The sequence below is a fragment of the Dendropsophus ebraccatus genome, chromosome 3, assembly GCF_027789765.1.
Source record: "Dendropsophus ebraccatus isolate aDenEbr1 chromosome 3, aDenEbr1.pat, whole genome shotgun sequence".
In the NCBI taxonomy this organism is placed as follows: Eukaryota; Metazoa; Chordata; class Amphibia; order Anura; family Hylidae; genus Dendropsophus; species Dendropsophus ebraccatus.
Genome location: NC_091456.1, coordinates 187,051,696 through 187,073,321, shown reverse-complemented (window position 1 = coordinate 187,073,321; position 21,626 = coordinate 187,051,696). Strand labels below are relative to the sequence as shown.

Here is a 21,626-nt window from a genome sequence, read left to right as displayed (position 1 = left end):
TTTTCACAGTATAAAAGCCCTTACAGTCCCACTGTTGTAGGTGCAATCATTCAGCTGTTTTATTGCAGTTCAAACAAATCTTGGAAAATCTGCAGAACTTCTCTCATCTCTAATAGAAATACCTCCTCCCCCGTGTGATTTTACTGATATCTGACAAGCGTTGATTTTGTAATAAAACATTTCTCACATTGAGAGCATGAAAATCGCTTTGTGTATGAATTTCAAGACTTTCTTTCAGAGTATAACATTTCCTGCATTCTGAACATAAAAAATAGTCCACCCCTGTGTGAATTCTCAGATTTTTAACAAGGCTTCACTTCTCTTTGACAGACTTTTCACATGAAAATGACTTATTCCCTGTGGTATGAGATATGAGAAAATGTGTGTTGTAATTAAAACACTTGTGAGGCTAAAAAGTTCTGTTTTTCTTTTAAAGCATTTTACTGCATTCTGAACATTAAAATGGCTTCTACCTTAAAAAGACATTTTCAGAGCAAAACATAAAACTGACAGTTTTTTTTGTGAGTTCTTTGACATGTACTAAAAGTTTATTTCTGAGTAAAACATTCTCCAAATTCTGAACAGGAAAATGGCTTCTCCTCTGTGTGAATTATTTAATGTTCAACAAGTTTTAATTTCCCTGCTCTCTTTTGTAAGTTCTTTGATGTGTACCAAGAATAATTTTTTTTTTGTTAATTTTTTGTGAAAAACACCCTGATCACGTAATATTTCGTACACAGTATGGTGGGGGGAAAACCTGTACAAATTTTTGGAACATATTAAAGCCAATAAAAAAGCTTAAAATGAATGAGCCAATGCGACTAACTAATAGAGCCCTGTCTATGGGTCCTATTGCAAGGGCCGACTACAGCCCGATCATTTAACAAGTGCGGATCTGTTAGACCGGCCATCGTTTGCTGGACCTATTAGACGGCCCAATAATCAGGCAGAAAGGGCTGCATGGACATTGTTTGCAATGTCCATGTAGCCCTTGCCCAAACACCTAATTCCATACTCCCTGCTCCCCGTCTTCTTTCCTGTGCTTTGCAGCCTCCCAAAACTGTAAAATTCCACCCTTTGAGAATTCTATCAAATTAACGTTCGCCCATAATGGGGAACAAAGCAAATGTCCCTTAATCCCACACATTTTTTATTTTTTTTCCATGTTTTATCATTTAGTGGTGCAAAAGATTGTGGAGCGAATTTCCCTTTCGAAAACCTCCCAGCTTCAAGTGCTTCAAAGCCATTACTAGATTCTCCAATTCTGCACATATAATAGAGGATGAGGGACACCTTAAAAAAGTAAGACCCCCCCCCCCCCCATCCCTTCCGGCCTGACCAAGACCCTGTGTTTAATTCTTAGCTTTTTCTACTTCATATCGACCTATTAATCAGGGCCTCTACTGTCCTAAACCATAAATTTGGTCTCCACATAGCTGATACTCAAATAAAATACAGGACCTGGGGAAGCAAAATTGTTTATACAGCCCCAATTTCCTCTGCAGGTGATAATGGTAGTTTAACACGACATGGAGAGAAAGGAACGGCTGCACATCCCCTCTATGGCTGATACTAATGCCGCTAGGCCTTTTTTAAAAATCAACACCAGGGTGTCTGTATATAATTTATGGTTTGATCAAATTATATACAGACACCCTGGTGTTGAATTTTAAAATAGGCCTAGCAGCATTAGTATCAGCCATTGCAGCCATTCCTTTCTCCATGTCGTGTTTTACAGTTTTCCCTTTTCTGAACAGCTCGCACTCCTTTATAAGACCCACATGCCCAAAATTAGCAGGATATGTCTGTGCTCACATGTCAGTACCTTATGTCTTCCCCATTCTGTGAGAGCAGCAGTGGTGAGTGTAATACCATATTCATACTTGTGTTGTTTGGGGGCAGCCTTTCCTACCGGTGGTGCTGGCTGGGTTCTGGTGGGGCATTTTGGGTTTGGTCCTGTGACATTGGGGTTGCAGGGCCATTCCATGGCCTCCCTTCCCTGCATGTGCACGCGTCGCAGGGTTGGCGGTCACTGACCAACACGGTGTGGAGTTAGCATAGGGACCCATGTGAACCAGGGCACCTGCACGTGGTACACGGGGCTATTATGGTTTGATCAAATAATATACAGACACCCTGGTGTTGAATTTTAAAATAGGCCTAGCGGCATTAGTATCGGCCATAGATGGGATGTGCAGCCGTTCCTTTCTCTCCATGTCGTGTTTTAATGGTAGTTTAAGCCAAAAACTTATATCTTCCTCTATTTTTTTTTTTTATCAATGGTTTCATATTAAGATCTAAATACTTTTTTGTATCTGCCCTTATTCTGACACCCAGGTATTCGATCTCTTCTACAGGAACCAGCCCTGAGTACCCTTCTCCATCGCTAAGGGTCCTATTACACGGACCCAATCATTTAGCTCCACTAGCGGGTGCTGGGAAGACCAAAACCCCCTACAACTCTCCATACTCCCGTTACTTGAATGGCCAAGGCACAGCCAGGCCCAAGGTATGTTCCAAGAACAACCTCCGACTCCTGGACCCCCGGGACCTAGTTCTCCAACTTCCCTAAATCACCATCTCTCGGCCGATCTTTACTGCCCTGGGCAGGAGGAGACACGGAAGCTCGCATGGGAGAGTTCAAACACGAGGCTTCGGAGGTAGGAGGAAAAAGGTGCGGAGAGATGTGTTTCACGTCATGACGCTATGACTCCCTCCACCCCCACCCCAGCAGCACAGTTGATGTGCATCAAGAGTTGATTTCTGAGTAAAACATTTTCTACAATATGAACATGAAAATGGCTTCTCCCCCTTGTAAATTCTTTGATGGTTACCAGATGTGATTTCCGAGCAAAACATTTTCCACATTCTAAACCTGAAAATGGCGTCTCCCTGTGGGAATTCTTTGAAGTTTAACAAGTTATTTCCTTTTAAAACATTTCCCACATTCTAAACAAAGGGTCTTCTACCCTGTGTGATTCCTTCCATGCTCAATAAGACTTGATTTAAAGAGGTGCCTTGGATTAGGAGCATAATTCATTCTGGGACCGCGCTTGTAATCCAATCCCACTCCTAAACCAAAACAAATTTTCCCATAAGAAATCATAGAAATGCAGACAATTGATTTCACACCCCAAAAATAATGATTTATTATTCTGAATAACATGTAAAACAAACAATGAGAAACAGCTGGATATGTCATATTATAAGTCACTGTACAGTAATGGAGAGGATGGGAAACACAAGGGCTGACAGAGACTGCAGGGAGCATGAAGGAATGAGCAGGACAGATGTGGGCACATACATGCAGTGCTCTCTGTCCGGGGAGAGAGGGGTTACAGCTATGGGGAGATTACCTCCACAGTCCTGTCCCCTGATGTAAGCCCCAGCTTGAAGTGGATCTGCTATGATTTGGAAGGTGAAGGAGACTTCCTGGGTCAGAGTACAGTGCTGTAGACCCCGCTATGCAGACCATGCCCCTCCCCCATTCCCCCTCCCACCCAGTACAGGGAGCTCTTACACCAAGTCACAATTTTGAAAAACTGAGAGCTCTTAAACCAAGTTACTCTTAAACCAAGGTACCACTGTATAAGCAAAAGATTTCCCACAATCTGAATATGAAAATGGCTTCTTCTCTGTGTGAATTTTTTGATGGCGAAGAAGGTTTGATTTGTCAGTAAAACTTCTCCCACATTCTGAACATGAAAATGGCTTCTCCCCTGTGTGAATTCTTTGATGGTCACCAAGTTTTGATCTCTTAGTAAAACATTTCCCACATTCTGAACATGAAAATGGCTTCTCCCCTGTGTGAATTTTTTGATGGTCAACAAGACTTGATTTCTTAGTAAAACATTTTCCACATTCTGAACATGAAAAAGGCTTTTCCCCTGTGTGAATTCTTTGATGGGTAACAAGCTTTGATTTGTAAGTAAAGCATCTCCCACATTCTGAACATACAAAAGGCTTCTCCTCTGTAATATATGTTTTGTTAGTAACGCATTGTTCACGTTGTAAATATGAAAACTGAGGATTTCCTATATTTGCTCTTTGATGTCCAACGTTTTTTCTGTAAATGTCAGCTTGCTGTGATGGAGCAGAAGATGGGACTTGTATAACAGGATGAGATGAGAGATCTTTGCTGTGAGGGGCTGAGGGTGTATCTGGGATAGTGGACGGCTCCTCATATGTATCTTGTGTGATATAATCCTCTGAGGAGATCTGATGTCCCCCTGAGCTCCTGGTAGAATCATCTGCAAAGGAGAAAACACCATTTCTCTTATTTCCCAGTAATAGAAGCTTAAACATATTGCAGACATGGAAAGTTACTCTTTTTTACGTAACATAATAAGAATGATCAGATCTGTTCCCATCCACAGGACGTGTCAGGGAGAAGAGAAACAGATCACTGATCTCAGGGAGACCAGCCAAACGATAACACTGCCGTCTGACAGTGAAAGCGCTCAATGCAATGAAATCCTAGGTTCAATGCTCCCTGGGAAACATGAATATGCAAAAGAAGAGCCCGTGGAGCCTCATTTAAGAGTCTCGAAACACAAGACTAGCTATATCCCTCTGGAAAGGACCCAGCCAAAACCACCATATTAAAAGGCCCTATAAGTCAATGTAATGACAAGGGAAAAACAAAGGCCAGTTATCCATCCACAGATAGCTGTTTTGGGGTGTTGCCCCTCATCAGTGTAGAGCAAGATTCTTGCTAGGTGGGAGCAATGCCTAACTCAGCTAGGAGGAAGGGGTGTAGAAGTCGGCACTCCTGGATGTAGAAATATAAAAATTTAACTTTTATTCGTGCATTTAAAATCTGTTGGTGGGCATAGCAGGACCTACGCGTTTCGCGCTACTGCACTTAATCATGGTCTAATGTTAAATGAATCTCTTGGCGAATAAAAACAGGTGACAATCAATGAAAAGATCCCTACGTCAAGGATCATGTGCCTCTCCCATGTGAAACTCCCATTCATTATACATGTGTTTAAATAAATCCTAAAATGCTTGTGAAATGGGAGTGCATGCTAGGTTATAAAACAAATTTAGAAATAATGGTACAGTAGGTCATTCTTATAGTTAAGACCTTTTGGATATCTAGTGTCTAATCGAATGAGGAGGAGGCACGACAGTTTATTTATATTTTATCTTTCACTTACTATTTCCATAAAACAGAAATCACTTTCTTGGACATTGACTTACAAGCCTCGATCCTCAGAAAAGCTGTCACCACCTCAGTTTTCCGTAATCCCACTGCGGGCAACACTATATTACATGCCACGAGTGAACATCCCCTTCACACTATACAAGCTATTCCTGTAGGGGAGTTCACAAGGGTAAAGTGCATCTGCTCAGACAGCACGGTCTTTGACACACAATGCAAAGAAACTGCAACCCGCTTGACTAAGAGGGGCTACAACAGACAGACAATACGACGAGCCCAAAGCATTGTGAATCAGCCGCGTCATCAGTTATGCTCAGCCAATCGCGGCTGAGCTTCGGATGACACTGCAGAGGGTGGCCGGCACTCGGGAAGATCCGCCGGCCTCCCGAAGAAGACGTCACTGCTGACGATCGGAGACCGTGGACGACACGAGATGCGGTGAGTATAATGCACCACACTTCCGGGTCTAGCGTGGGTGGGGGGAAACACGGGGAAGGGGGCCATTCACAGACATAACATACATTGCAAAGTTGTATAACTTTGTAATGTGTGTTATTCTGTGAATAATTTTTTATCGCCGGACAACCCCTTTAACTATAAGAATGACCTACTGTACCATTATTTCTAGATTTGTTTTATAACCTAGCGTGCACTACCATTTCACAAGCATTTTAGGATTTATTTAAACACATGTATAATGAATGGGAGTTGCACTCATGCTACAACTGTGCCGCAAAGGCACATGATCCTTGACATAGGGATCTTTTCATTGGTTGGTCACCTGTTTTTATTCGCCAAGAGATTCATTTAACATTAGACCATGATTAAGCGCAGTAGTGCGAAACGCGTAGGTCCTGCTATGCCCACCAACAGATTTTAAATGCACGAATAAAAGTTAAATTTTTATATTTTTACATCCAGGAGTGCCGACTTCTACACCCCTTCCTCCCAGCTGAGTTTTGCATGAGGCGTCTGGCCAGCGCCTTGAAGATCGAGCACCCTCCCTACTGCTGCCGAAGCCATTCACTGGTGAGCTGTATCTCTTTTTTTCCACATGTTTGCTATGCTTGCTGGAGCAATGCCTAGTAGAGCCATAAGAGAAACAGATCGCTGATCTCAGGGAGACCAGCCAAACGACAGCACTGCCAGCTGGGTCCTTCCCGGATGGATATCTGGCTAGTCCTGTGTTCCGAGACTCTTAAATGAGGCTCCACAGGCTCTTTTTTTTGCATATTAGGGAGAAGAATCTAGAAGCTGTAGGCCCCTACATACCGATAACCTGCTGGACCCCAACCAGCATGGCTTTACTGGGGGAAGATCACCGCTTTTTCTCTCATTTCCTGCATAAGTCACATGGTGCAGTGACGTCACCGACCCGGCCGGCCTCTGGCTACATATGTCCTTGGTAAGTGGTCAGAGCCTTCCAAACAGTTCTCTGGATGACCCTCCCCGAACAAGGGACGTCACAGCCATAAAGGGCAAAGTATTACATCTGTTAACCTGGCGTTTTCACAACAGGTACGCTGTAAGATGAGGACAGTCACTATAGATGCAGCAGCATGAGACTGATAGTGATATATTGTCCGCTGGGACTGTGCTGTATATTAGAATTTAGGCTAAATGATTATATAGCTGGAAAACTGACAGGACACAGAACTTATAATATTCCACACAGAATAGTTACAGCCGGAGACTGAGGAGAATGTGTGACTGTTCTCTGCATTTAGTGGTCACTACTCACCTGGGCGGTTACCTGTAGTGATGTCCTCCTTATACTGCTCATCACTGCTGTCATCTGTCGCCTCTTCTTCTTTCATTATATATGTAGCATCAATAAAGTTCAGATCTTTCCATGTAATGATGTCCTCCATACACTGCTCATCACCGCTCACATCTGTCTCCTCTTTTACCCTTATGTCTGTATAATTAAAGGAGTTTAGTTCCTTCTCTGCAGTAATGTTTTCCTTATACTGCTCATCACTGCTCACATCTGTCTCCTCCTCTTCTTTAATTGTCTTGTCCATAGTAATAAGATCTTTTTCTGTAGTGATGTCCTCCTTATACTGCTCATTACCGCTCACATCTGTCTCTGGAGCATTAATATTGTTCCCATCTTCCCCCTGATTCATAAGATGTGAGAGAAATATTGTAAAAGTCATCAGACAGTAGGAGAAGTCAGGTGGGATGTACAGATCATAGGGAACATCTCCATCTACCTGATCCTGAGGAAGAAGAGGACGGGGACATCTCTCTGGTGCTGTTCTCTTACTGGATCTGACTGGAGGGAACACATACAGAGACTGAATTCATTCTTTCCATCCAGATAATACAGAGAGGAGGTGTGTATATAGTCCTGTCTATTACCTGCTGATGGGAGGGGCTGCTGATCCTCCAGCATCACATCCTTGTACTGATCCTTGTGTCCTTCTACATACTCCCACTCCTCCATGGAGAAATAGACCGCCACGTCCTGACACCTTATAGGAACCTGACACACACAATGATCACACAGTCATCCCCCCCACCCCTCCAGTGGTGTTACTGTATAATGTCCCAGCATTCCCAGCAGCCACAGTCTCACCTCTCCACTCAGCAGCTCCACCATCTTGTTGGTGACTTCTAGGATCTTCTCTTCCTCCATTTCCTCATGTATCAGGGGCCCCGGGATTGGGCTCAGGGTTCTTCCCCATCCTTCACACCCAGGGGCCCCACAGCGCCCACTAGAGGACTTCTTCACTACTGTGTAATCCTGTGTATGGAGAGACACATTTCTATCACTCCATCCATTCCCAGAATCCCTCACCTCTCCAGTCCTATCCATCTGTTATTCCATAGATAAGAATGATGTCATGATGACATCACTCCCAGAATCCCTCACCTCTCCAGTCCTATCCATCTGTTATTCCATAGATAAGAATGATGTCATGATGACATCACTCCCAGAATCCCTCACCTCCCCAGTCCTATCCATCTGTTATTCCATAGATAAGAATGATGTCATGATGACATCACTCCCAGAATCCCTCACCTCTCCAGTAAGCAGGAAGAGTATGTGTAGGGTGAGGGTTATTATCCTCTCGGCCATCTTGTCTCTGTCTCTCTCCATGGTTGATGGGTCGGTCTCTTATATAGAAGATATCAGCAGAGGATCCTGGAGTGTTGGGAGATGAATGGAGAGAAGATGAGACAATGTAATATATCTGGTATCGCTCAAAACCAAAGAAAAAAACACTTCATACCTAAGAATTAACACAGCTCAGTCCTGAAGGGGTTAATCCTCCCAGCTCCTTCCCTCCGCCTACAGAGCTGTACAGGAGCCGTGTGCTTCCCCTGTGCTTCCAGGACCTGTCATGATGTCACAGTCATGTGATCAGTCACATGGAGGAGGAGGAGTCACATGATCAGGGGCTGCTGCTCAGTGTATGCAGGACTCTGCTGTGCTGGATGAGCTGAAGTGATGTGTGTGGAGCAGAGCTGTCTGTGTGTGATGTGTGTGGAGCAGAGCTGTGTATGTGTGTGTTATATATGCCTGCAGCAGAGCCCTGTGTGTTATATACAAAGAAAATGCTTAGAGCTGAACTGTATCTGTCTGTGTTGTTTTTTTTTTTTTTTTTGCAGAAATCAACAGTACAGGCAACGTAAAAAAAAATTTGTCATTGGGTTTATTAGGCAAATTTTCCATTATCAGCATTCAAAAGAACTCCCCCCCCCCCCCCTCTTATTTACTGCTCATTATCAGGAAATCTCAACTAGTGTACATCACTCCTGCTCTGTGTAACCTATGGAGAGGGAGGAAGAAGATTAGTCACGAGCAGAGAACAAAGGATTACGCAGCAGGACCTGTGTGAAAGCTGGTATTCAGAGGTCAGAGCTGACTTCATAGGACATAGCCCACTGATGTAGCTGTAAATGAACTCTTTGTTGTCCTGTTTTGGTGCCTCATCTCCCTCCACCCCTCTCCGCAAGAGAACCGTGAAGACAGGGGGGGGGGGAGAGCTTCAAACTGCTTTTTCATGATAAAAATGCATTTTTAGGCTAATAAATCCAATTACAAAGTTTTATTAAAATCGCCTGGACTTTTCCGCAAAATAAATTTAAACGACAGTAACACTTAAAGGGGTTATCCAGCGCTACAAAAACATGGCCACTCCCCCCCCCCCTACTGTTGTCTCCAGTTTGGGTGGGGTTTTGAAACTCAGTTCCATTGAAGTAAATGGAGCTTAATTGCAAACTGCACCTGAACTGGAGACAACAGTGGGGGGAAAAGTGGAAATGTTTTTGTAGCGCTGGATAACCCCTTTAAGTGTCTAATTGAAGCAGAAACATGTACAGCATACAGGTATTCATGTTAGTGATGCTGCACCAGATACCTCGACCACCCACACAGCTCTGCTACAACTGCTACTGTCCTCACCAGTTACCATGATTACCACCTTTAAAGAGAACCAATCATGGCCGAAATTTAAAATTTTTTTTTTTTGCTAATTAGCTGTAAATTAATATTTTATTAATATTTGTAATTGGAATTATTTACTTTTATGCCCGTGATTTTACAATATACACATTCTCTTTTCCTGTCTCGCGCCGGCTCTTTTCAAAAGAGCCGGCGCGAGACAGGAAGCTTCCGGCATGCCGAGCGGCGGGAAGGGCTCCCATGAGCCTTTGCCGCCGCTCTGTAAATACACAGTGATCCCGCGCTATACAGCGCGAGATCACTGTGTATGTCTATTCTAACTGGCCCTATTAGTATGTCCCTGAAGATACAGACTGCCTGTGCAGTCTGCATCTTATGCGTTTACCTAATCCTGTATAGCGGAGCAGTAAGGGCGGGGGCGGCCATCTTGATGACGTCACTGGTGCGTTCCAGCGCTGGAACGCAAGGGACGTAATCAAGATGGCGTCCGGCTTAGCTGCACCGCTACAGAGGACTGGGTAAAGTATAAGATACAGACTGCACAGGCAGTCTGTATCTTCAGAAATAAACTACATGAAGATACAGACTGCCTTTGCAGTCTGTATCTTATACTTTACCCAGTCCTCTGTAGCGGTGCAGTAAAGCCGGGCGCCATCTTGATTACGTCCCTTGCGTTCCAGCGCTGGAACGCACCACTGTGACGTCATCAAGATGGCCGCCGCCGCCGCCCTTACTGCTCCGCTTTACAGGATTAGGTAAAAGCATAAGATACAGACTGCACAGGCAGTCTGTATCTTCAGGAATAGATTTAGGGAGAGATAATCTTTTATTATAGGGACAGTTAATTTTAGGTGATTGGTTCTCTTTAAGCTGCATCAGTTACCGTGATCACTAACACAGTCCTGCTACTGACACATGCTGCAGCCCATTTCTTTTTCTTCAGAGGTCAGAGGTTATCAGTGCTCTGCAGTGTTTTGTTTAACGCTTGTGCTGCAGCATGTAAGGAAGAGGACCCTTTATTTACACAGGATCCCACATACACTATAGCCAGAGCAAGGCCGATCCCCCAGTCACCCCCACATCACTGATTTAGGCACCTCCCAGCCCGACCTGCCTCCCCCACCTCACCGCCCCGACCTGCCTCCCCCACCTCACAGCCTTCTGGATCCTCACATGTGCTGCAGGGTCACCTTTCTCCTTTGATCTCTCTGGGACCTGCCGCTCTCCCTTCAGCCGCGGATATGCGATGGGGTGACCCACTGGGCGAGTAGTAGTTGATGGTAGTGGTAGGCAGGACCCAGGTTGCCACTTGCCAGATGTTAGGTCACGGTTATGGCACGAGGGGAGCTGACTAACCCACGGGTACCTGACCATGCTGGGCCCCAACAATTCTTCGTTGCCCTTAGTCAAGGCACCAATAACTAGACCAATGCCAGGGTTCAAAAACAACGGGAGTTGTACGTTTATTAACACGGAATTTGTCAATAGCAACAGTCTCTCTGGATGCATCGAGCGATAGGCAAACTTGAATACAACTGAGGAGATGGGTGATGTTGCAATAGGCAGTAGTGTGGTAGTGTCACTTTTGTTGAGAGGAATCTTAAAGGGGTTGTCCACTTTAAAGTAAAATTGCTCAGTATACAGTATTAGTAAGTGTACTCACTGTATATACTGACAGCAGCTCCCTGTGTACCTCATAGAGCTAATATCAGACTCCTCTCCTCCAGGCTGGGCTGCCCTGCTCTGTGGTGTTTTGGTCCATAAGATGGCTGACACGGAGGAGCATGTGACCAGGCCCTGCCCCCCAGTGTCCACCACTGAGCCTGTATATGTCTATGGAGGACACTGGGGGGCGGGGCCTGGTCACATGCTCCTCCATGTCAGCCATCTTATGGACCAAAACACCACAGAGCAGGGCAGCCCAGCCTGGTTAAGGGGAGTCTGATTTTAGCTCTATGAGGTAAACAGGGAGCTGCTGTCAGTATATACAGTGAATACACAGGGAGCTGCTGTCAGTATATACAGTGAGTACACAGGGAGCTGCTGTCAGTATATACAGTGAGTACACAGGGAGCTACTGTCAGTATATACATTGAGCACACTTACTAATACTTTGTACTGACCTATTTTACTATAAAGTGGCCAACCCCTTTAACGGAGGATGGGAGTAGTAGTTCCCTGAGAATGATGCTGGCTATGACGATACTGAGGAGAATACTTGCTGTTAGCGATGAGAGTCTTGAGGATGAGGCTGGTCTGGACTGGGACGGAATACGTCTCAGAGGTAGTTAGGTGGATCACACTGAGTTGCGGCCTTCTCCCGGAGGAGCAGCAGAGCACACGTCCTTCCCTCCTGAAGGTAGAGGGAGAACAACCACTAGAGAGGGAGGTGACTAACTGACCCCGGTCAAAAGCTTGACGGCTATTGGGGTTACCACGGCAGCTGGGAAAAGTCATGTGACACTAGGCCATTTGCATCACCACACCATGTGACAAGTACAAATAAATAGGCAAATTAATACACATTGGAGAATATGAGGAATACAGAGGATGATACTAAACTTGAACACTGGGGGGCAATATAAGCTGAGCTCTTTGCAGCGGCCATTACCCTTTCCAGTACAACAGCAAAGAATATACATATATATATAGAAGAACCTTTTGTGTACTGGGACACTGCAGATACCTCCGTTCCCCTCCGGCTCCATTGCATAAATCATTTCTCTGATAACAGAGTCTGGTGTCTCTATTATCAGATAGACACCAGGAGCGGGGGTCTGCTACACTTCGTAGTCGCCCCCCCCCTCCCCCCCCCTCTGCATATGGAGCGGCTCAGGAGGGGTTAGATGCTGCTGTCACAACTGACAGCGGCATCTACACAGTTAAATAGCTGGCACAAGCGATTGATAATTGCTGGTTATTTGAAATTGGCGCCACTGGGAGCAGAGGGAGGGAGGACAGCGAGGGTGACACAGGGGGCAGCACACAGAGAACACGGCCAGCGCTCAGCTAGCCACCGGCCGTGTTCTCTACACTATACTTTATGTTAAGCTGCACTATTAGGCAGCTTAACATAAAGTATTGAATACCAGAGAATCCTGGTACCAAAGCGTTTTTTGGCCCGGAACATTGATAAAAGTATCATATTTCGGGGCATTGTGCATCCCTAATACATATATAATGATGGAAGAGGGCACAGTCATGTCTGTTATGTGGTAATGAGACAAAATTTATACAGCAAACAGTAATATATTAACTTTCGTACATCCCTACATATGGCAAGTATTGCCCGGCCCTAAAACTATTCTTAGAGCTGAGTACAGTATAACATAAGTAAAGTATCAGCTGTATATACCATTCTATTCCATCACTGGTATCAGCTGTATATACCATTCTATTCCATGACTGGTATCAGCTGTATACACCATTCTATTACATCACTGGTATCAGCTGTATACACCATTCTATTACATCACTGGTATCAGCTGTATACACCATTCTATTATATCACTGGTACCAGCTGTATACACCAATCTATTACATCACTGGTATTAGCTGTATACACCATTCTATTACATCACTGGTATCAGCTATATACACCATTCTATTACATCACTGGTATCAGCTATATACACCATTCTATTACATCACTGGTATCAGCCGTATACACCATTCTTTTACATCATTGGGATCAGCTGTATACACCATTCTATTCCATCACTGGTATCAGCTGTATACACCATTCTATTACATCATGGGTATCATCTGTATACACCATTCTATTATATCAGTGGTATCAGCTGTATACACCATTCTATTATATCACGGGTATCATGATCTGTATACACCATTCTATTACAGTACATCACTGGTATCAGCTGCCAGTGCCGGGGAAGGGGGCAGAAATCGCGGCAGTGCACTCCCCCGCCCTCCACTCCTGTCAGCCTCTGTAGGCAGCCAGGACACCAGAGGCCTCCGGTTTCCAATGCTACCATTGGGACTCCGTGATCACATTGCAGAGCCTCATTGGTGAACAGAGGGAGAATTCTCCCTCTGTACAGGGAGACTTCTCTTTATGCGCCCCTGTTATGGTTTGGGGTGCAGATGGTTACATCATTTTTTGATATGGCCTTATTATTACTAATTTTAGGAGAATCTTGTGTTCCCCACCATGTTGTGTATTCCCTGTCCTGTCTGGAGCTCTGATAACTACAGGTAATAGAATTAGCTCATTGACCATCTGCAGGACAGGTGTCCATATCTCCTGATGGACCCCCACTGACATTTCCTGGCTGTCCATTCATGACCTCTCTGCTCTCCAAATGCTGGAGATCACCCCCTGTGGTGTCCTGATTGCGGAGGCTCCAGTCCCAGATCTGGGGGGCCTGGAAACCAGCAAAGATGTCTGCCAACTCCTGGATATAAGAAAGGAAGCTGAGGGACCAGGTTGTGGTAGATCCTTTGTGGGAGGCTGATGCTAAGGCCAGCTCCCCAAAGAGAGGAAGCATCAAGAGCTGTCATATTGATCCAGAGGAGAAGTTGGGATATTTGTTGTTGCTGGACATTTCCTGTGTTCCTGGACGTTTTGCATCCTCTGTGTGGTGAGGTTTTGTATGGACCTTTCTGCTGGTATCTAATAAAGGTTCCTGGGGCTGTTCATCCATAGCTCGCTCTGTTTATTGTGTGATACTGGAGAGGAACCCCCTGACAGCCCCTATAGATTCTGCGGGTGTGCTGACCGCAGCATTCATAGAGTTAACTGTCAGCACTGTTCCATTGCTGACAGTTGTGACGGACCTTCGCTATCATTGAGTTTCTCTGTAACTGTGTTATCCAGATGGCCAGGGAAGGCGGTGGATCAGTCCGGGGGGTCCCGGTGGTTGCTGGAGCTGTTCCTTGCATGGTTCCACTGTGGGAGCTGTTCCTGGACAGTATGGCTGCTTCTTCCTCCACCCAGCTTAGCCATGCCTCCTCATGGAGATGGGGTGGTCTTCTCCAAGAAGTGGTCTGCTCGGAAGGTTTTACTGTATATGCCTGCAGCAGAGCGCTGTGTGTAATGTACCTCAGCTGTATAAGAGGCTGTCAAGCCATACTGAGCATGCAGTAGTCCCAGAGAGGCCGTCAAACCATACTCAGTGTGCAGCTTTAGCAGAGAAGCCATCAAGCTTGCCTGAGTCACCTTCAAGTGGCTTATGACGAGAACACTGTCAGAGAGACCAGATACCCCTCCTGTGGCAGAACCTACTCCCACCAGTCCACCTCAGAAGTATAGGAGCTGGTTCAGAGAAAAGAAAAAGCAGGAGTGGGCAGTGCAAAGAATTTGCAAACAGCCAGAACTGAGAGAATAGTGTCCTGTACGTGGTACAGGAATTTGATACAGTGAGAGGATACAGTTTTGGCAAGGACCGCAAAAACGGGTGCTCTTTTTTGTGAGTAAATAATGTCTAGTCTCCCTGTTGGCTGATTTTTATTGCATCTCACCAACACTAATAGTGTCATTGTATACCAGTGATCCAACTGTCCACAGCTCTCCTAGGTGAAGTTTACTCTATGAGTCACCTGTCAGGTGGCCTTTTCTTACAGTGTACCTGTCGTTATACAAAACTTTTGACATGTCAAAAGTATTGTTCAGTTCGGGTCTGAGTGCTTAGACCATACCAATCGGAAGATAGAGCGGGAAAAAGATGCTAAATAAAAATAAATAAATAAAATAAAATCTAAATAAAAAAAAGTCGTACTCTTTTTTCCCCCCGTTCTATCTCCCGGTTTGTCCAGACCCAGACCGATCAAAACTTTTGATATCTGTCTATGACATGTCAAAAGATTTATAGAACGACTGGTACACTTTAAACTGTGTCTGGTAGCAGCCTAAATGTCATTACCAATTGAATTTATGCTTCTGGCAGACACTGTTTTAGAACAGGCCACCTTGGATAACCTGACAGATGACTGTACTGTACTGACACAAAATGACACAACAGGAGCTATTTGACAGCTACACAGCTTACACTACAACCCTAACACTATACTCTATCTGTCCCAGATATTCAATCAACCTTATATAACCCTGCCTCTACCTATGTTTCTCTAGCTAGTATAAATGTACGTGTTCAGTTTACTGTACAGCAGGTCTATATATGTAGAGAGAGAGAGAAGGAGAAAATATAATGTTGGAAGGAGGGGGTGAGGGTGGCCTGAAGAGATTAAATATAACTCCTTGCCCCACACATTTGCTAAAATGTAATATGTTAAGTGTGGCTGCCATTTTGGACGAACTGCAGTACAAACTTTTAAAAAATATGGTTGGTCCCGAATCAAATTTTTTGCAAACAAAATCAAAATCACGGTTCGTGAACTTCGGTTTGTTCATCTTTAGTAAAGATTTGTCTAGCAGCATAATAACTGTCATTAGTCAGTGATGCACCAACGCCCTCTGCTCTCCTGGGTGAAGTTAACCCAATAAAGGTTTCATCTTCAGTCCTTTAGCAAAATCGTATCTGGCAGCATAATAACTGTCATTATATGTGAGTGATTCACCAATGTCCTCTGCTCTCCTGGGTAAAAAAATGCTCTGCCCCTGTGTGAATTTTCAGATTTTCAACAAGACTTTACTGGCAACTGTAATGCGTCCATGATCAATAGAGCCCTGGCGTTCCCGTTCACTACTACACCAAGCGTGGATGTTTTAATGAAGATTCAATAAAGTATTTTGCATCTTTATGCAGTGAGTGCCCCCTACATTCTTTTCTTTATTTATAGTCAATATGTTTTTTCTGTGGGGTGAGCACCACCGCGTCCATACACTCCCTATTGCTACCATGTTCCCGTCTATTATAATTGAGTAGTGCGCTGTGTCTTACTGGACTTCTTTAGTATATCGTAATTGTACTAACTTGAGGAACATGTATAACAAGTCAGTTTTACCTTAGGACGAACGACGTAAACACGAAAGCAAATTAAAAAAATTGCGCTTTTTTTTTTTTTCAGTTTCACCGCACATTAAACTTTTTTCTGGTTTTGCAGTGTACTTTATGCAAAAATTAAGCCTGTCATTGCAAAGTACAATTAGTGGCACAGTAATTAAGGGCTCATGTGGGTTCTAGGTGAAAAAATGCAACTGCTATGGCCTTTTAAGCTCAAGGAGGAAAAAACGAAAGCGCAAAAATGGAAATTGGCTCTGTCCTTAAGGGGTTAAACACTTTTCACATTCATTGAATGAATACGGCTTTACCCGTGTGAGTTCTTTGATGTTTAACAAGTTCTTGTTTTCTTTTACAGCATTTACTGCATTCTGAACATTAAAACGACTTATACTTTGTGTGAGTTCTTTGTTTAATGGTGCGTTCACACCTACAGGATCTGCAGCTGATTTTCTGCAGCAGATTTCATTTAAATAACTGAACACAGCATCAAATCTGCTGCAGATCCTGTAGGTGTGAACGCACCCTAAAAAGACATTTTCTGAGCAAAACATCTCCCACATTCTGAACAAAAACTGACTGCTCTATTTTGTAAGTTCTTTGATGTGTACCAAGAGTTTTTCTTTTTTTAATCTTATTTATCTACTTCACTTAAAAATTTTTGTGACCTGAACACCTTGATCACATGATATTTCGTACACAGTATGGTGGGGAAAAAACCTGTTGAAATTTTTGGAGTATAATAAAGCCAATAAAATAGCTTAAAATGAATGATGCGACAAACTAACACAGGCCGACTACACTAACACTATTACACAGGCCGACTACGGCCTGGTCATTTTAGTAAACGAGCACTGATCTGCTACATCCGTGTTCGTTTACTGGACCTTCTAGACGGCCCAATAATTGGGCAGTAAGGCCTGCCCCCCTTCCTCGTCTTGGGGGGACCGGAGGAGAATTAGTAATCCGGCATTTAAGCCATATCAGGTATAAGGCACATTAATTACAACTAAAAGAAGAGAATTCAAACACTGGGCTTCAGAGGTAGGAGGAAAAAGGAGTGGAGAGATGTGTCTCACGTCATGACGCTATGACTCCCTCCCCCCCCCCCCCCCCCCCAAGCACAGCTGATGTGTACCAACAGTTGATTTGCGAGTAAAACATTTTCTACATTCTGAACATGAAAATGGCTTCTACCCTGTGTGAATCCTTTGATGGCGAAAAAGATTTGATTTGTCAGTAAAACATTTCCCACAATCTGAACATGAAAATGGCTTCTCCCCTGTGTGAGTTCTTTGATGGTCGAGAAGACTTGATTTATAAGCAAAACATTTGCCACATTCTGAACATGAAAATGGCTTCTTCTCTGTGTGAATTCTTTGATGGCGAAGAAGGTTTGATTTGTCAGTAAAACATTTCCCACAGTCTGAACATGAAAATGGCTTCTCCCCTGTGTGAATTCTGTGATGGTCAAGAAGTTTTGATTTCCTTTTAAAACATCTTCCACATTCTGAACATGAAAATGGCTTCTCCCCTGTGTGAATTTTTTGATGGTCAACAAGATTTGATTTCTTAGTAAAACATTTTCCACATACTGAACATGAAAATGCCTTCTCCCCTATAAGATATTTTTTGTGAGTAAAGCATTGTTCACGTTGTAAATATGAAAACTGAGGCTTTCCTGTATTTTCTCTTTGATGTTCATCGTCTTCTCTGTAAATGTCAGCTTGATGTGATGGAGCAGAAGATGGGACTTGTATAACAGGATGAGATGAGAGATCTTTGCTGTGAGGGGCTGAGGGTGTATCTGGGATAGTGGACGGCTCCTCATATGTATCTTGTGTGATATGATCCTCTGAGGAGATCTGATGTCCCCCTGAGCTCCTGGTAGAATCATCTGCAAAGGAGAAAACACCATTTCTCTTATTTCCCAGTAATAGAAGCTTAAACATATTGCAGACATGGAAAGTTACTCTTTTTTATGTAACATAATAAGAAGGATCAGATCTGTTCCCTTCCACAGGAAGTGTCAGGGAGAAGAATCTAGAAGCTGGAGGCCGGGGAGATGACGTCCGTAGTAGGAAAAGTAATGGAAACTCTTCTCAAATAAATAATAGGACTATTGACCCCCTACATACCGATAACCTGCTGGACCCCAACCAGCATGGCGTTACTGGGGGAGATCACAGAAGAATATAGGGCCAAACCGTCTACGCTGAATAGTGGTGGGAATAAAAGGCCATGAGGTCTTGTCGGAGGCCTTTCCTGCATCTAAACTAAGTATAATGGTCAAAGGTCATGAGGGGTCATGAACTTGATCATTGAAAAATTCTCGACTCTAGTAACAAGCACTCTATAATTTTAGCGCTTGCTCCACACTACGTTGTGTTTGGGATCTTTTTTTGAACAAACAAAAGACTCAATATCTCCACAAAGGGAACATGGACCGCGGTTCGGCTGTATGTATAACGCTGATTTCACCATATTGATTCTTTTTAAAATAATTAAAGTGAGTATATTACATAACTGCTTGTGATCACATTGCCTGTTGATTTCTTAAAAAAAAAATATTTGCAGCAGGTGCGCTGTAAGATGAGGACAGTCACTATAGATGCAGCATGAGACTGATAGTGATATATTGTCCGCTGGGACTGTGCTGTATATTAGAATTTACAGTGCTAAATATTAAAAATAGTAGCGTCTTTAATATTTAGGACTGTATATATCTATCACTATTTTCGATTGTTACTAATAAAAGTTAAATAAAAGCTAAGTTTTAATCCTATGGGAAAACCGGTAACTGTTGCCTAGGCAACAACATGTAAACATTCCTTTATTACCTCCTATTAGGACAGGGATCAACTATCCTTCTCCTGTATATTAGAATTTAGGCTGAATGATTATATAGCTGGAAAACTGACAGGACACAGAACTTATAATATTCCACACAGAATAGTTACAGCCGGTGACTGAGGAGAATGTGTGACTGTTCTCTGCATTTAGTGTTCACTACTCACCTGGGCGGTTACCTGTAGTGATGTCCTCCTTATACTGCTCATCACTGCTGTCATCTGTCTCTTCTTTAATTATGTGTATAGCGTTAATATAGTTCAGATCCTTCCCTCCAGTAATTTCCTCCTTATACTGCTCATCACAGCTCACATCTGTCTCTGGAGCATTAATATTGTTCCCATCTTCCCCCTGATTCATAAGATGTGAGAGAAATATTGTAAAAGTCATCAGACAGTAGGAGAAGTCAGGTGGGATGTACAGATCATAGGGAACATCTCCATCTACCTGATCCTGATCCTGTGGGAGAAGAGGACGGGGACATCTCTCTGGTGCTGTTCTCTTACTGGATCTGACTGGAGGGAACACATACAGAGACTGAATTCATTCTTTCCATCCAGATAATACAGAGAGGAGGTGCGTATATAGTCCTGTCTATTACCTGCTGATGGGAGGGGCTGCTGATCCTCCAGCATCACATCCTTGTACTGATCCTTGTGTCCTTCTACATACTCCCACTCCTCCATGGAGAAATAGACCGCCACGTCCTGACACCTTATAGGAACCTGACACACACAATGATCACACAGTCATCCCCCCCAGCCCTCCAGTGGTGTTACTGTATAATGTCCCAGCATTCCCAGCAGCCACAGTCTCACCTCTCCACTCAGCAGCTCCACCATCTTGTTGGTGACTTCTAGGATCTTCTCTTCCTCCATTTCCTCATGTATCAGGGGCCCCGGGATTGGGCTCAGGGTTCTTCCCCGTCCTTCACACCCAGGGGCCCCACAGCGCCCACTAGAGGACTTCTTCACTACTGTGTAATCCTGTGTATGGAGAGACACATTACTATCACTCCATCCATTCCCAGAATCCCTCACCTCTCCAGTCCTATCCATCTGTTATTCCATAGATAAGAATGATGTCATGATGACATCACTCCCAGAATCCCTCACCTCTCCAGTCCTATCCATCTGTTATTCCATAGATAAGAATGATGTCATGATGACATCACTCCCAGAATCCCTCACCTCTCCAGTCCTATCCATCTGTTATTCCATAGATAAGAATGATGTCATGATGACATCACTCCCAGAATCCCTCACCTCTCCAGTCCTATCCATCTGTTATTCCATAGATAAGAATGATGTCATGATGACATCACTCCCAGAATCCCTCACCTCTCCCGTCCTATCCATCTGTTATTCCATAGATATGAATGATGTCATGATGACATCACTCCCAGAATCCCTCACCTCCCCAGTAAGCAGGAAGAGTATGTGTAGGGTGAGGGTTATTATCCTCTCGGCCATCTTGTCTCTGTCTCTCTCCATGGTTGATGGGTCGGTCTCTTATATAGAAGATATCAGCAGAGGATCCTGGAGTGTTGGGAGATGAATGGAGAGAAGATGAGACAATGTAATATATCTGGTATCGCTCAAAACCAAAGAAAAAACACTTCATACATAAGAATTAATAAAGTTCAGTCCTGAAGGGGTTAATCCTCCCGCTGTCCCCCAGCTCCTTCCCTCCGCCTGCAGAGCTGTACAGGAGCCGTGTGCTTCCCCTGTGCTTACAGGACCTGCCATGATGTCACAGTCATGTGATCAGTCACATGGAGGAGGAGGAGTCACATGATCAGGGGCTGCTGCTCAGTGTATGCAGGACTCTGCTGTGCTGGATGAGCTGAAGTGATGTGTGTGGAGCAGAGCTGTGTGTGTGTATGTTATATATGCCTGCAGCAGAGCCCTGTGTGTAATGTACATGTAGCTGAGCTGTATATGTGTGTAATGTACATGTAGCTGAGCTGTATATGTGTAATGTACATGTAGCTGAGCTGTATATATGTGTAATGTACATGTAGCTGAGCTGTATATGTGTAATGTACATGTAGCTGAGCTGTATGTGTGTAATGTACATGTAGCTGAGCTGTATATGTGTGTAATGTACATGTAGCTGAGCTGTATGTGTGTAATGTACATGTAGCTGAGCTGTATATGTGTAATGTACATGTAGCTGAGCTGTATATGTGTGTAATGTACATGTAGCTGAGCTGTATATGTGTAATGTACATGTAGCTGAGCTGTATATGTGTAATGTACATGTAGCTGAGCTG

The 21,626-nt window shown here is 43.9% G+C and overlaps 1 protein-coding gene and 1 pseudogene across 2 annotated transcripts in view; one reads left to right on the top strand and one right to left on the bottom strand.

The window, feature by feature from the left end:
- LOC138786728 (oocyte zinc finger protein XlCOF6-like) overlaps positions 1–21,626 on the top strand; it is a 622,195-nt gene that overhangs the window by 436,461 nt on the left and 164,108 nt on the right. The gene's annotated exons all lie outside the window — the stretch shown is intronic.
- Positions 1–21,626, bottom strand: part of LOC138787569 (zinc finger protein 208-like) — an 84,200-nt pseudogene that overhangs the window by 61,319 nt on the left and 1,255 nt on the right.